Raw genomic sequence first — 16,410 nt, forward strand, 5'->3', positions numbered from 1 at the left:
TATGAAAACAACACATTTTTCATCTTCATAGAAATCGAGGGTTCCAGGTGTGGAGCCCACTGACCCCAGAGTAGCAGTGCAGAGCGGGTGAGAGAAGCAGTGGCACAGCTCCACAGCAACAGTGTTGGCTGCAATGGCCTCTGGAGAGCCTGAAAAAGGATTGTCAGTGACTAATGCAGTAATTCCCCAGCTAGAGGAAGATCATATGAGACTCTGCCTGAATATTAAGTGCAATCATAGTCCTGTGTGAACCCACCAAAATAATCATGAGGGATTGTAAAACTGTGATCTCCTCACCCCTGGACCAGGCAGTGATTTATTCAGGTGATGAGGAGAAGAGCCCAATCATGTACGCTTTGGAGGACATCATAGTCTAATCTCTCAGACGACTCTACTATCAAAGGTGCATAAAGGATTGGAAAAGAATGACTGATATCCTAGCCTGAGCAGCTCAGTCATCCCATATGCATAGGATGGAAGATGTGTATAGTGTCATTTCCCCATGCTGCTCCTTCAAGTAAAATCCAGGAGGTAAGTGGAGATATCACTGCTGGATGTGAGAGGGTGATAGAAGTGAAGACTCTCACCTCTAGGAAAAAAAAATGTATCAATGCCAAAGCATGGGTGGTATATGAGGTACTGCCACGACATTCCTCTGGCATGCCAGGAGCAGGTGTCACACCCAAAGTCTGTCCCTGTATTCAAGAGTCTGTCCCCAGCAGAAACACTGGAGTGGTCCATGAAAATAACTTTTTACAGCCCTATCATTCCAAGCTTGATTCTCAGAGGAGGCACAGAGAAATTTCAAATATTTTACTGGAGATAGAAAGTATCAAAAGTTCAACCTTAAGCTCAAGTTGCTTACCTTAGGATGCAGCTATATCTGGGTTTGTCTAAAAGACAGGTTGCCATAGTTGGCCAAGAGTCTAATCAACAAATTATCAGTGGATATCACAAAGAAGAAAAATAATTTAGGAGACTGCTGGTTCTAGGCATCATTGGTAGTATGGACATTAATAGCAGTGTCAGTGGCAACAGTGACTAGGGATCATGGTGTCTCCAGTGTCCTAGAAATCAGCATTTTCAATTTTTAGTTTCCACGGCCTTAATGCAAATCAAATGAACATTAGAAGTAGAAGCAACATTTTTGTAAGGCAGAAGCAGTGGCCCTGGGGATTTCTGTAATATGATACTAGTGGCATGTATTACTGTCTATCTCAGAAGCAATTGAAGATACACAGTAAAGGGGCTAAATAATAGATCTCGTAGGAATGACACATTCTTGAAATAAATATGAGATACCCCACTGGAAAAGCTTCAGAAGATCTTGAGTGAAACTAGAATTTCCAAAGACTAGACAGGTCCAGAGTCAAAGAAATACTGTTTTATGACATAGTGTGTAGCCTCAGAAACATTTTATTTAGGAAGTAAAAACATAAGACTGATTTGATGTGGAAAATAAGTGATAAAGAACTTCTGAAATGACTCCAACTCTTTTTGCTTAGGTTTTTGTCAGGCGGTGATGCTAGCCACCAAGATAAGAGGAGTAAATTTGGGGCCGGTTAAAGACATATGGCTGGTTTGAGATATGATGAACTTAGCTTTTAACATGAGCTCTGTAAGGTGTACAAGAGGTGATGTTCATTATGTGGTATGTAACAGTGTTGCTGTCAGCAGAGCAATCAGTAAGTTCAAATTGAATAAAACAAAACAACACAAAAAACAATGACTAGATTGGCCAAGACAGATATGTATAATATGACAAGATATATATATATAATATGACAAGAACCTTCTCAGTGAAGTGATGAAAGTCAGGTATTTTTCTGTGTGTGTGTGTTGACATGTGTCTGCTTGGTGAGGAAGTGTAAACTTCTTTTCTTACTCTTGCTCTTTTTTTCCCCCCAGAATTCTTAACTAAGAAGGAATAAAGAAAGATAGGACACAGGAAAGGTCAAAAGTGTTTCTTGGTTGATTTATTACAAGCAGAATGAAGGAGAACTGGAAAATGAAAGAAATGCTAAAAGAAATAGGCACTGGCATCAGACAACTTGAATTGGGGATGGAAATAAAGAGAATTTTCAAAGGCATGAGCCAAAACTCTAAGTCAATTAGGCCACCCTCAGAGTGAGGCTACTTATGGTAGCAAATTTCTCTTCCATATTTCAAGCATATTTCTACCTCAATATTTCTTCTTTCTAAGGAGAACCTGACATCACAGTTGACCTTCAATGCAGAACAACTTCTATACTTTGGTTGCTTACGTGAACTTTGGCACAGAAGTTGAGAAAAGCTTTGGAGGCATATTTTGTCTCTATCTAGAAGCCTTGTGATTTCTACATGTCAGAAAGCAAAGGAATGACAATCCTAAATATGGGACATATAATCACAAGAACAGTGTATGAAATGTAAAGAGACTTGGTAAGTCCAGTGTGACAGACACTGTCATTGCCCCATCCTTTACCCCTTGGCCCACTTGAGTGTTTTGGCAGTGGCAATATACAATTTTCAGCCTGCTGATAATTCTATAACTCTGGAACCACATCTGTCTGCAAGGAGGCATTTTCTGGAGATATGGAGGAGTTAATGAGCCTACAGCAACTCTCAAAGAAAAAAAATGCTAATAAATGCTCATGCCTTGGCCTGTTTGCTGGTCTCTGCAGGCTGGTTTCTCAGAAGGTCTCTGGTGGGATCAATTCCCAGTTGCCCACATGGATAATCCACTTGTTACAGCACTCTTATTGGCTTTTTTTTTTTTTTTTTTGGTCTCATCTAATTGTCTCCATTTCCTCACTTGGGCATTATGAAATCTTCCAAATAAACTCCTTGCACATAAATTATTGCCTCAGGATTTGTTTAGAGGCAAAAATTTGGTAAGTTATCATATGGGAATCCATCTTTAAGAAAACTCTGGGAAATATAGGGCAAGGAGACCCTTATGAGCAAAGATTTAATACTGTGGTTTTAGTCACATGTCCCAAATCTCCCCACATCTATCAGTAAGGTTATATGAACATTGATATTTACATCCAAATACATAAAACTTATTCGATATTAACTCTTTTAAAACATTTTTTTGAAAGTCCACAAGTGGTAACTTATGTTTGCCTCCAAATCACTCACTCACCATCTGAAGCCTCTGCCTTTTCCACTTCACTGGCTTCCACTGCTCTGAGCTGAGTCCCTGCACCTGCTTTGTCACCAATACTCACAAGGATGATACTGCTTTTTCTCAGCAGCCTCTTAACATGCAAGTTAATGCTCTCCCCTTGAGTTACACACAATGCAAGGCTCCACAGCAGATATTTGTGGGTGTTACCTGGCTATTAAAGAACTACCAATAGCATCATTCAGTTTAAACACATGGCTCTTACTCTCTTCTCCTTCAAGACACACAAGTATCAGTATCAGTGCATCGGGACTGAAAAGTTTGGACAGAGTCCTGATAAAAATGAGAAGCAACAGAGAGAAGGAGAGAAAGAAGGAATAGAGAGAAGGAGACAAAGATGATGGAAAGGGGAAAAAATAATGTAAGAGAGCTAGAAAGAGAAATAAATCAAAAGCCCCAAATATAGGGAATAGTTAAATAAACTATGTAATTACTCAGACTGTAGACTTGTAAAATATATTTAAAATGATGTCTATAAAGAGTTTATAGAGGCGCATGAAATGATCATTATCATCTTAAACTTTAAAAAAATAAGATACAAAATACAAGATAATCACAACTACATTAAAGTTCTGAGGAAAAACAAAGATATTAGCAGTAACTTCCCAATTACCTTTGAGTTATAGAAATATTATTCATGTTTCCAACGTTCTGGATTTTCTACAGTTGTCATTTTTCTAAATAAGCTATACATGTATGCACATGTGCACATTACAATGTGTTTATATACACCTGTGTGTTTGCATGGATGATGAGCAAATGTATATATTAAACTTGGTTTTACAAAAGAGAAGGACTGGGAACTGACACCCCTTGACATTTAAGTCCTGGGTCAATTCATTAATACAGTACACTCTCAGGCACTGTTCTTTGCTTCTTGTTTTACTACTGCTGTTCTTACACCAGCTTTCCATTTCATGTACAGATTTAATGAGAAAGATATGCAATCATGTTGTGTTTGTAATAAATGAGCCTCTTTTAATTCCATACCTCTTCGTCCCAGCATCACAGCACTATCAAGGTAAGACAGTTAGGTCAATAACTATTCTACTTTTAAACTAAAACTTTTAAGTCAGGAGTGAGCAACAATGGTGAGCTCTCTTACCAAGCAGTACTAAGCGAAAGTTTTATGACACATATTCAATCTACTTAACTACTTTTGAACTGGTCTAGAATCCAGAGGTAAGAAGTATTTGCCCAGGTTACAGAAGTTTTTTGTTTGTTTTTTTCTAAAATCAGGAACAACTGGGTATCTCTCTGGATATTATCCTATAACCAGGCCCTAGAAGACTTAGAGGCACACAGTATTCTCTTTGCAGGATTTATACCAGCACAAGTGTAGATAGCAGTGGTACTCACCACAGGAAGCAGGAGGAAGCTCTGGCTATCACTGTGAACACATGATCCCCGTCTCCAACAGCAGAAGAGATCATAGGCACCAGCTGTGTGTCAGGCACATAATCTGAACAAAAGAAAGGCCAAACCCTCACTTTTCTTATGACTCATATAGGCTTTAACATTTCAATCATCAAAGCCATTTAATATCTCACTTCTAGTAACATTAACTGAAGCAGAAAAGAGACAGGGGGAAAAGGAGAGGAAAGAAGAAGAAAAGAAGAAATTTTCTCTAGATGTAAACGTAATACATTTTCCAAAACATAAGAAAAATTAAAATGTATTTCTTTATTGTTTGTTGTTGTGGCATGAGTTTTCCCACATCTCCCTTCAGACATCCTACAAATGGCATTGGATTTTGTAAAGAACATGGAATATTTTAATTCTTGATTAAGAGAACATTTCTCCTAAGGGCACTGAAATGCTATGAACAGAGGCTTCGGTAAAGGTACTTCAGCTTTTCTTGAGTACTAATGCCTGCTTTGCTTATTTGCATCTTCTTTGGAGACCTATCTCTGTGCACCACCGAGGATGATAGTGTTTGTTTTTCCAAAGCATCTCTGCACTTCTGCTTCTTTCAGCTACTTCTTGATAAAGCTTAGATGATAAGACTTTACAGAAATGCTGTCACTCTTTTAAGAGAAGGCAGTTGTTCCACAGTAAAGGAATATTATCCCCCGGTTTACATTTCTGTGGGACTCCTTATATATTTTGCTACGTTTCATTGCATTCATAATTCAAAGCCAAGACTGTTTAAATTTCACATTAAAACAAATTTAGTAGCCAGGAAACATGGAATGCTATGATATGAAATTCAAACTGAGTTACCGATAGCCACATCTTTTTATACTTTTTATTAGAATACTGAAAATTTCTGGTTACAGAAATACATTCTATAGCACTTGGTAATATAATATCCCCATGCACTAAAAGAGGGCAAATTTGTGAGGAAAACGTTGCTTCCAGTGCTTGCAAAATGATTGCTAGCTCAGGGCCGAAACATAAATTTTAAAAGATAGTGTAATTTAACTGGGCAGGAATCCACAGATGATCCATAAAGTGTATTGACACAAAGAAACACAGAACTTATGGTTCAAATGAGAGGATAAAAATTACAAGGAGGAAAGGGAATAAACAGGGGAAAAGAACATGCATAATCCACAGAAATGTTTAGAATCACTGAAGCTAAAACTGCAAATTGTAAATCCAGGCTGTGCTCCTAAGCATACTCCTCAGTGTTCAAATGAGTTCTGTGACTGCTGCCTCAATCCCCCTTTTCCTAATCTCACCAAACTGCTTCTACGTACAGCCCTTACCACCATGCTAAATAACTGATACCGCTCTCTTTAGGGTTAACATTCTCCCCGTGACTGTAAACACTCCCACACTTAGGCACCCCTTACCAAGCTATTTAATTCTTTTAATCATCTCGTCTAGAAGTAATTCTGGCAGTTCCTAACCACAATTATTACTCTACTCTGTACTACTTCCATTTTGACTATAATTTCTGGTAATGAGATCCCCCAAACAGAAGCATTATTTATTATTCCAATTGTGATTGTGTCTCTGCCCTGTGAAGAGGTACAGCTCCCTCCTGCTATGAAACGGGATGCTTCCACAGAGGGCTCTAAAACATAATAACATTCCTGTCTACCATCGCATTTCAACCTCATTTCCAATTTGTTTTTCTCTATCATCACAGATCTTTTCGACAATATTATTTCCAGGTTATTCTTTCCCTCTGAGGACCTTGTTTTTAATTATTTTTTCAACACACGTGAGCATCTTCCTTTTCACACAAAATTCACCTTCTTGTTCCTTGTCAAAATTTTTTGTTTCATAAGAATATTATGCTCATATTTATTTTTCACTCAACAGTGCACACACCTGAAGACTGTATCTGATGATATATCATTTCATCTCTTGTGTTTACATCAAATGTAATTATAAATGCTTTAGATGGCCTCAAACTACTCCTAATTTCCATTTGAAAGTTCCTTCCCTAACCAGAAAAACTGTTCAAATGAATAAATAGAGCTAAACAACAAATCAATGTACCACAAAATACGAGCCTCAAAAATGAACAATCATGTTTGCTGGTTCATAAACTGAAGCCGATATACAAAGGGCAGGGAGAAACCAAAGAAAGAGGCAATCCACTCCAGACTGGTAAGTGGCAGTCCTAATAAGCAAAGGAACTTACATGCAATGCTCGTCTTGGGCAAAAACAAGGTAACTAGCTCTCCCACTCACTCACCAGAATCTTAAAACTATGTAGAGGCCTTAACTGGGTTCAGTCACGTACACTCTCCAGATGGTCTCTCAAGGCTGTGTCCTTGGAACAGAGCCCATTGTGGGAACACTGAGCAAAAAGTGTACATTCTAAGGACAGGGGAGGGAGTAAAAGACCTCTGACTACAATTGTGGGTCAACCAGTGGCCACATGCTCTCTATGACCTCCTCTACCACTCCACCCTCTCCAGACCCAGCTCTTGGCTCTTACTGGCTCACATGCCCCTCTTCCTCAGTGCACCCTAAGCAGTCAGCAAGGGGTTTCACTGGCATGGGGATGACTCACTGGTTGCTTTCTGCCTGCACTGGAGGCAGATGCCACAGCAAGGATAGAGGTGCATGAAGGAAAAACACAGATCAAGATAATAATTCCCAAAATAAGAGACAATATTTTTCACCAAGAGCCCCATAATCTGAACCACTGATTTATGGAGTCCTAATTTAGACTGGAGATCTGGGCCATTCACATGTATACTGATGTGATTTAATAAAGATGATACAGGAGTTCCCATCATGGCTCAGTAGAAAGGAATCAACTAGGAACCGTGATGTTGAGAGTTCAATCCCTGGACTCACTCAGTGGGTTAAGGATCCAGCATTGCCCTGAGCTATGGTGTAGGTTGCAGATACGGCTCAGATCTGGCATTGTTGTGGCTGTGGTGTAGGTTGGCAGTTATATCTCTTATTCGACCCTTAGCCTGGGAACCTCTATATGCTGTGGGTGCAGCCCTAAAAAGCAAAAAAAATAAAAATAAAGATGATACATTAGAAAACTACCAGGTATGAACATACAAAATTCCACTCAGATAACAGCACAGGTAATAATACTTGCCGAGCAGTAATAGTGCCCAAGGCCATCCTATTTTGAAAGACAACTTTTCTTATTAGAGACATTTCAATGATCAGTAAAGATAAGTTTTGCCAGCTCTCATTTAAAGCTTACCGGGTGAGTTTCATATCTTTCATATCTTTACAATGCTGAGTGTCTTGGGTGGGGTCCCCAGTCTGGCACATGGGGTAACAGGCCCTACTGGTTGATCATTCAAATGTATTAAAGCCTAGGTCAGCACTGCAGTCCACCTGCCCAAGGTGATTTTACTGATTAGTAATTTAATCTGCTGCTTTAATATTTCATTCTTTCTTTCTACCAAACCATTGTGCTTAAAATGGTGAAGATGGAAGTTCCATTTACTGTCATGTTTTTTGTTTTATTTTTTTTTCCCCTAGTCTTGCGCATCTCATTTTCTCCGAGTCATTATTAGATGAGAGTATCTGTATGGTACTTAGATTTTCTAATCCCCTAATAGTAGCAGCCTAGTTTCAGGCTGGTTTGCATGATGACAAGGGAGAAGGTGCTTAGGACAGATGCAGTGTCCACACAAATTAGGGCTTGTTTACCACCCTCAGTCAAAGGAAGGGGGTCAATATAATCAAGTTGCCAAGCCCTTGGGAACTCCAGTGATTGGCTTCACACTCCTTTGGAAGCTGTCTTGGGCAATGCTTAGAATACACATGTTCCTGTTACTAAATTAACCAAGTCATTGTATTTCAAGAACAATCCAGGATCCACAGCAATATGCCATCCCACCTGGGTGGTACAGTGGCTGTTCTTCCTATGCATAAAATCACCACCATACTACCTACTGAAGGGTCAGTTGTTAAGCCTTATAGCTGGGATAGAGTATGAGCTCCCTAATTGCCAGAGGGTGCCAACACCTTATGATCTTTGCATGGAAATCAGTGCGGACTGCATCAGGCTCTTGCAGGCAAACCAAAATGTCTACATATCTTGACTCCACGGGGCTTTTCATTATCATTCACCTCTCTGCTTACGATTGTCCAAGCCACAGGGTTGATCCCTTTCAAATGGCTTCTCAGTGCAAAGGGTTAACAGTCAGGGCTTATGAGTGATCACCAGCCAATGGGCTCTGAATTCAGTCCATTGGCTACTATGGTCCATTCCTATTTCCATCCAAATGGTGTCAGTGTTGGGCAGAACAGTAACTGCAGTTTGTGTGGATTGTTTGCCCCAACTCTCTACCTATATATACTGGCCTCAGGAGAATTTCCTCCACTCTCTTTCTACAGGCTGCAGGGGCTGACAGAGGAATAGGGGTGGGGACTCTACATTCTTCTACAGTGCCCAGTAGCACCTACATATCTACAGACAGTGATTGCTGGGCAAGGTCATCCTCTGCCGCAAACAGACATGCCACTTAGTCAATGTGGAAGTTTGAGCCATGGCAGAAGGAGGCTGATGGAACATGTTTTCAACCTATCCCTTAATAGGAAGGGGAATTCTTACTATGACATGTTGTCCCTTCCTAGAGCCTCTATCTGGAGCGGCATGTGTACACACTCCACACCTATACTGGAGTATATCAGGTTTCTTCTCCCTTCCAGAGCTGGGACAAAAATCCTAAGGGTACTTTCTCTTTCTGCTGTCTCTGCCAGTGTCCAACATATATCTTCCATAGTCACAGATACTAATAATTCAAACAGTTGCCCTGCTTTCGAGTTGCCAGAGCTTTTATCTGCTTCACTAGTATTTTCACCTTCTCAAAGGCATCTTGTTTCTCTGATCTCTAGTCCTGCATTTGCCTTTTCTTTACCAGGTAGTATAAGGAATGGAAGCAATGTGACAGGCAGGAAATAAAAGTCCTCCAAAACTCCCAAATCCCTACAAAGCCTTAACATTCTTCATGCTCTTAAGAGTTGGATGGGCTTGCACCTTATCAGTCACAACTTCTAAGACAACGTACATCTCATCCAACTAAATGACTCCCAGAAACTTTACTTCAGTGCCTGGGCTGTGAATTTTAGTGGGTTCATTGCCCATCCTCTCCCTTACAGATGCTCCAGCAAAATCTGCAGTGTACTGCAGCAGAGGCAAGGCTTTATATGTTAAGATTACAGAATCTAACAGATAGCACAAATGAACCTTTCCACAGGAAAGAAACTTGGAGAACAGACTTGTGGTTGCCAGGGGTTGGGGAGGGAGTGGGGGGAAGTGGGAGTCTGGGGTTAATAGATACAAACTATTGCATTAGGAGTGGATAAGCAATGAGATCCTGCTGTACAGCACTGGGAACTATATCTAGTCACAGTGATGAAACATGCTGGAGGATGATGTGAGAAAAAGAATGTACCTATATGTGTGACTGGGTCACTTTGCTGCACAGTAGAAAATTGACAGAACACTATAAATCCACTATAATAAAAAATAAAAATCATTAAAAATTAAAAAAAATAAAAATAAAATGCATTGGGCCCATTTTACTGATATGGGAAAGGACAACAGGAACAGATCCAAGGCTACTATCCTGTGACATACTGTCCGGCTATATGAGTAGTCTTAGGGAAGCACTTAAAGGTCCACTGTTGCCCCTCCCACATGAAGGCAAATTGATCTTCTGACTCAGTGGCCAGGGGTATACTGAAAAAAACTGTCTGTTTTGGTCCAGTACAGCATGGTATATTATTGAGACAGTGGCCCAAGAATAGCTAAGATGATGGCTATGTTGAACATGGCCACATGGATTGGGGGTGGGGGGCACCTCGTTCAACTCCCAGTAGTCCAGGGTCATCTGCTATAAGCCATCTGGATGTTTAACTGGCCACACTGGGCTGCTGAAAGTGGGCATACAACACTCACTTGGGGCACTTTTGGGGTTGTTTCTCTTATTTCCTTAAGCCTCTCCCCCGAGCAATTTGTATTATTTAACAGTTACCACTCTCTGTGGGGTAACAGGCTTACTGGTTCCCATTTGGCATTTCCCTTCAGTACTGGTTTTATTACACTAACCCCAAGGTGAAATTCACCAATTGAGGTTTATATAGTCTGACCTTGCAGGATAGCAATGCCCAATATGTTCTCTGGTATTGGAGATTCCTGTGTTCTCATGAAGAAGGAGAATGCCCAGTTTGCAGTGTCAAAGGGACCTTCCTACCATAACTGCTTGCCCTCCATAATCACTGATGGCACTGAAGGAACCAGAGGCTTACCATGTCTTACAGTATTGTGTCAACCAGAGTCGTCTTTGATTTATTTCTGGATGACCAGTAAAGAGTGGACTCAACACAAGGCCTCTGATCACCTCCAATGCCCTCATGTAAAAGTAGTCATGGCCTTCCCAGGGCAAGAAAGGTACTCATCTCAAATAGGACTGTATCCTAAGGCCTTTGCAAGAGCAGGAAGGACATCAGGGATGGTGGTGCTAACAGACAGATCTGACCTATTGTTCAGGTTTTAAGGCTTCCCACAGGCTAACCAACACAGCTTTGAATTGCTGGTTTATCTTTTCAGGTGAGATCCTGGCATCAAGGAGGTTATACCACATTTGCTTCCAGGTTACTTTTACCAGACCCTTTATAGCCAACTAGGATAGTCTTTTGGCTTTCTAAGCTATCTCCCTCTTTCTCAGTCTTTTCCACAGCCTGTACCTATTCCTGAAATTTGTCAGTTTCCCCTAGATCAGCAATGGATTGCTCCAAATTGTAAATATCTTGGCCCAGGACTAGGGTGAGTGTGAATATTAGCATTCCATACCAGGTGCTAGGAATGCATTGAAGTATCTTGGCTTTCATTTCTACAGTGAACATGGCCCGATCAGGGTTTTCATAGACAGGGGAGTGGATGGCCTATCTCATTCCCAACGGTCTAAGAACTTTTTGTACCTCTTTATAGATTTCCAGGGTTCCAAATGCCCAGGGAAAACCTCCTCATTGGGCCAAACCTTCCTGTAGAGTAGAATAACCCTACCTACAAGGGAGTAAGTTCTTGGAACCCCCTGAACACATGCAGGTGATGCCCGATGCAGGTTGTGGTAATGTTGCTTATTTTCCTTATCTTCTTCCTGGTCAATGAAATCCAAGTGACTTGTCATATCACTTGCATGCACTAACTTTGCTTGGATTTTGCCCCCTGGCCTTTTGCTGGAACTTGGAGGCTCTTTTAATAAGCTCAACAGGAGTATATCCTCTCATCAGAAATGTTTCCTGAACTGGGGGCTATCCACTTGCTGGGTTTGTTGTCTCTGTGCTTTTACTTTTCTTTGTACTAAAGGTCAGACAGCATGGGGCATTTCATCTGTTTTGCTGTCAATCATCACAACATCCTTTTCTTCATTCTCCTCACTGTCCCAGGAATCCCACCTCTTAACACCCCAATCAGTCTTCTTCACAAGCACTCAGACCTTAATCTGAGGCATCTTGTGCCTTCCTGTTTTTGCAAAACAGCACACTAAAGTCTCCAACTTATGAACCTCCTCTCCCACCTTGTCATCCAGCTCCAGAGCTAGCAAAGCAGTGGACACTCACAGCTTGTTCTCTAACTTCAGCTCCTCTTCCAACTCTCTACCTTAAGTAATAGCCTCCAATTTGGCAATGGTGACTAGATGAACTGCTCACAGTAGAGGTCAGCCTGCTGTAGCAGCCATTCATTTTCCTTCTTTGTGTGCTCTGCACTGTTCCTCAAACAAGCATATTTGACCAGTTGGTGTCTTAGGGGCATCCCCATATTCACATAGTGGTCCACAAGCATATAACATAGAGGTCATCCTTCCTTACACAGAAGTCGATGTCCAGCTTAGGACCCCCTACCCCCACTTCACCTCGATGCCTCTCTCCCAAGGCCCCTTTCTTCAGTGTCCTGGCTGATTTGACAACTGTTGGTTTTCAAACTGGCCCCCATACATGGAAGGAGGGAGAGACCAAAGGAAGAGGCAAATCACTTTGGATTGGATATGTGGCCAATAACAAGCAAGGGGACTTACTTAAAAGGATTCTCTTGGGCAGGTGCAAGACAAGCTGTTCTCCGTATTTTCCAACCAGAATCTTAAGAGTTTATATAGTGGCCTTTACTGGACTGAGTCACATATACCATCCAGAGGTCTAGTCAACACCTTTGCACTGTGGGAATGGTGGGTAGAATGTAAAGTGTAGGTCCAAGGACAGGAGAGAGGATGAGGTGCCTTTGATTGCCCAGGTCCAGCATGCAGATCACTCAGTGGTTACATCTTCTCAATGACCTCGTCCAACAACGTTTCATACCTGGAAGGTAAGTAATCACTATTTACTAAGGAAGAATAATCTTTTACCTTTCTTTTATTCACAAAATTCTTTACAAAAGAAATGGAATTTTAAACAGTCTGAATAAACTAGATGGGTATATTTATATGACACTGAAGACCAACACTGTAAATAATCAGAAAACAATACTGAAGAGCGCCAATGTTGCTTTAAATTCTAGATGAAGTAGGAGTTCCCACAGTGGCTCAGTGGTTAATGAACCCACCTAGTATCCATTAGGTTCAATCCCTGGCCTTGCTTGGTGGGTTAAGGATCCAGCATTGCTGTGGCATAGGTCGGCAACTTCAGCTCCAATTTGATCCCTAGCCTGGAAACCTCCATATGCTGCTGGTGCATCCCTAAAAAGACACAAATAAATAAATAAATAAAGTCTGGATGAAGTAAACATAAAAATCATAGAAACTCAATTTATCTTCCAACTCTGTGGATAACTGAATGTGAATCTTTGATGAGCTAACCTTTGAGTGTTTGTTTCTCATGGATAAAATGAATATGATATGACCACTTTCACAAGATGCTATGAGGTACAGGAAGTAATGTAGATAAAGTACCTAGCATATATCAATAAGATATTATATGTTTAATATAAAAATATCTCCTTCATTGGCACTTGTATCATCATCATTTGCTTTTGTTGATATGGTTTACTGAGTCTAAGTTAGCTAAGTCTATATTCTTCATTTGCCCTATTATTTTATTTCAAAAGTTTGTCTAATATCACAAGCTACAACTTTAGAAGTAAAACTTTGGAGGTTAAAGAGCTTTCAGTTGTACTTTAGCCGCTAATTTATATTATATTAAAGTATATCAGATTATATATAATCATATGTCATTTAATGTCACATTATCTATCATGTATTTTTACCAGCAAAATTCCTTTTTAATGTTCAAGTGTCATGTTTAAATTACTGATCTCTCATCCTGGAAGATTTTGATAGTACATGCATATCTTACAGTAACTGTTTCTAACTGTTCATATTATTTCAATTTATGTTGATAACCAAGATAATCTTAATTACAAAACCACTCAGTAATTATTCAAATTGTAGCCATACTATCTTTCATAAATAAGTAAATTTCTCTTAGTATATGGACTATGAAATAGATAGAGAGCTGCATAAATAGAATCCGTCCTATAACAAGGGTTCATTAAATGGCAGCTGTACTGAGTTTTTCATTTAAACTTTGCATGGCATAATCTAGGTTACCTATGTTTTTAAAATAAAGCATTATTTAATGATTTCTGTCCTTCATATGCTCTTTTGCATCTACATATTCATTTTGATTCCCTCTGTCATCCTTCATCTGGACCCTCATCCCCAAATGTCTAAGTGATGATATCAACAGGATCCCATCTGTTCTCTAGGCCTCCAGCCTCTTTATCATCAAATCAAAGTTCTGCCAAAATAACTCTTCTAAAATATTTTATACCATGTAACCCTACTTAAAACACTCACTGGCTTCCCCCTGCCTAGAGTGAAATTACCAAAATACATTCCATAGAACATGCATCCCAATAAGATGCTCCTTAGAAGCAAGGTTCTAAGAACATATTGGAAAACACAGCACACTTATCTTCTTCTTGAAAAGTCACAGCGAAGTCAAAATATTAACTTTTTACTTTCCAAAAATGTTGGCATTAGAATCCATCTTTATATAAGATCTCTAACTTGCATATCCAATTTGGATTTCTGGAAGGCTCACTAAGATTAATCCATCCAAAAAAGAATGACTGACACTCCTACTTCCCTTAAACCTGCTCCTAGTCACACATCCCTATTCCCAGTTGCTCACAACAAGAAATCAGATGTCATTTATTCCTCTCCTACTCGTCCCTACTACATCCAAACCATCAGCAAACTATCAGTCTCATTTCTTTCCTAGAGCCTAAAATCAAGCAATTGCTTCTTACAAAATACACTGAGAACATGGAAGCCCAGATAATTGTCACACTCTTGTACAACTATACCAGCCATCTAGAGGATTTATCTGCATCCACTCTGATTCTCAAAAGTCTGTTCTCCACAAAGAAGCTAGAACTACATTCCAAAAATATAGAACATATAAAGGTACTTCCCTGTATAAAAACATTCATTGGATTCCTGCTTCTTTCCATTGTGGATTAACTGGGACCAGGCTAAACTTCCTACCATAAACAGACATAAAACTGCTCCAAAAAAAGAAAAAAAAAAAGATGAACAACCATTTTTAGACAATGGATGATGTTTTCACAGGGAATATTGAATTGAGACTGTCTAGAGGATAACAGAAATGTGTTTTTGTCAAAAGGTACTTTTTAAACAAGCAGAGGAAGCAGTCACATTGGGTGGAAGAGACAAAGATCAGAAGTTAGAGAGATAGAGATTCACATTGTAGGGCAAATTTCTAGCACAGTGGGATACATTCAGAAAAAGGGCTCTGGAAATCTGCTTAGGGTTGCTCTTAAGTCTAGTATTAAATATTAATTTGTGCATGTACTGGATAAGATTTAGCAAGACTGAGCAAATAATGTCCGGAAGTCATAGGCTGAACAGTTGCAAGAGCTCAAACAGGGCCAGGAAACACTTGAGTTTCCATCAGCCAGAATAGAGCTTGTGTTAACTCCGAGGTAGAGATACAAAAAGAAGAGATACAGAAGGACTTATTTATTTCACAGTAGGACTTATTTATTTCCAAGTCAAAGCCTATTCTAAATATAGCCTAAAACACATTAAAATAAGCCCAAATGAATGAAATTCCTATGTATACAATATAACTATTTGTCAGAACAAAATACAACAATCTTTAAAACAACAGAAGTTCCCATGATGGCTCAGCAGTAATGAACCCAACTGGTATCCCTGAGGATGTGGGTTTGATACCTGGCTCCATTCAGTGGGTTAAAGATCCAGCATTGCCCTGAGCTGTGGTGTAGGTCACAGATGTGGCTTGGATCTGGTATTGCTGTGGTTGTGGTATAGGCCAGCAGCTACAGCTCCAATTCATTCCTAGCCTGGGAACTTCCATATGCTAAGGGTGTGGCCCTAAAAAGTCAAAAAGGAAAGGAAAGGGGAGGGGAGAGAAGGGAAGGGGAGGGACAGGAGGGACGGGACCAACAAAATGCAGCAATCAGCAATGTAATATCCACAGGATATAACATCTAATAAAATTGCTAGGTGTGAAGAAATGCAGGATAATTGAAAAATGAAATTCATAAATAGTAGTCAATAGAGTCAGACCCAGAAATAGAGAGATGACAGAACTTAAAGGAAATAATGAATAAAATAAAGAGGGAAGTGGAAGTTATATAAACAATCACATAGAATATCTAGATATGAAAAATGTATCTGAAAAGAGAAATTCACTAAATGAGATTAATAGCCAATTAGATATTGTTGAAACAAATAATGGTGTACGTGAAGACCTAGTGAAGAAAATTTTCCAAGATGAAGTAGAGAATAAATACTGAAAACGAAACAAAGCCT

General features: G+C 39.8%; 1 long non-coding RNA gene across 4 annotated transcripts in view; it reads right to left on the reverse strand.

Annotated features, from left to right (window-relative positions):
- LOC106506546 (uncharacterized) overlaps positions 1 to 16,410 on the reverse strand; it is a 1,093,182-nt gene that overhangs the window by 1,026,203 nt on the left and 50,569 nt on the right. For all 4 annotated transcript variants that reach the window (XR_014839975.1, XR_014839971.1, XR_014839972.1 and 1 more), the window contains exons 2-3: positions 12,631 to 12,907; positions 4,529 to 4,631 (exon numbers count right to left, since the gene is read on the reverse strand). This is a non-coding gene — a long non-coding RNA (uncharacterized LOC106506546). The remainder of the gene's footprint in view (positions 1 to 4,528; positions 4,632 to 12,630; positions 12,908 to 16,410) is intronic.

This window comes from Sus scrofa, chromosome 1 (assembly GCF_054392235.1).
Source record: "Sus scrofa isolate SSC_HxYL_T2T_F1_AM1 chromosome 1, Sscrofa_HxYL_maternal_Yorkshire_Landrace_v2.0, whole genome shotgun sequence".
NCBI classification, from domain to species: domain Eukaryota; kingdom Metazoa; phylum Chordata; class Mammalia; order Artiodactyla; family Suidae; genus Sus; species Sus scrofa.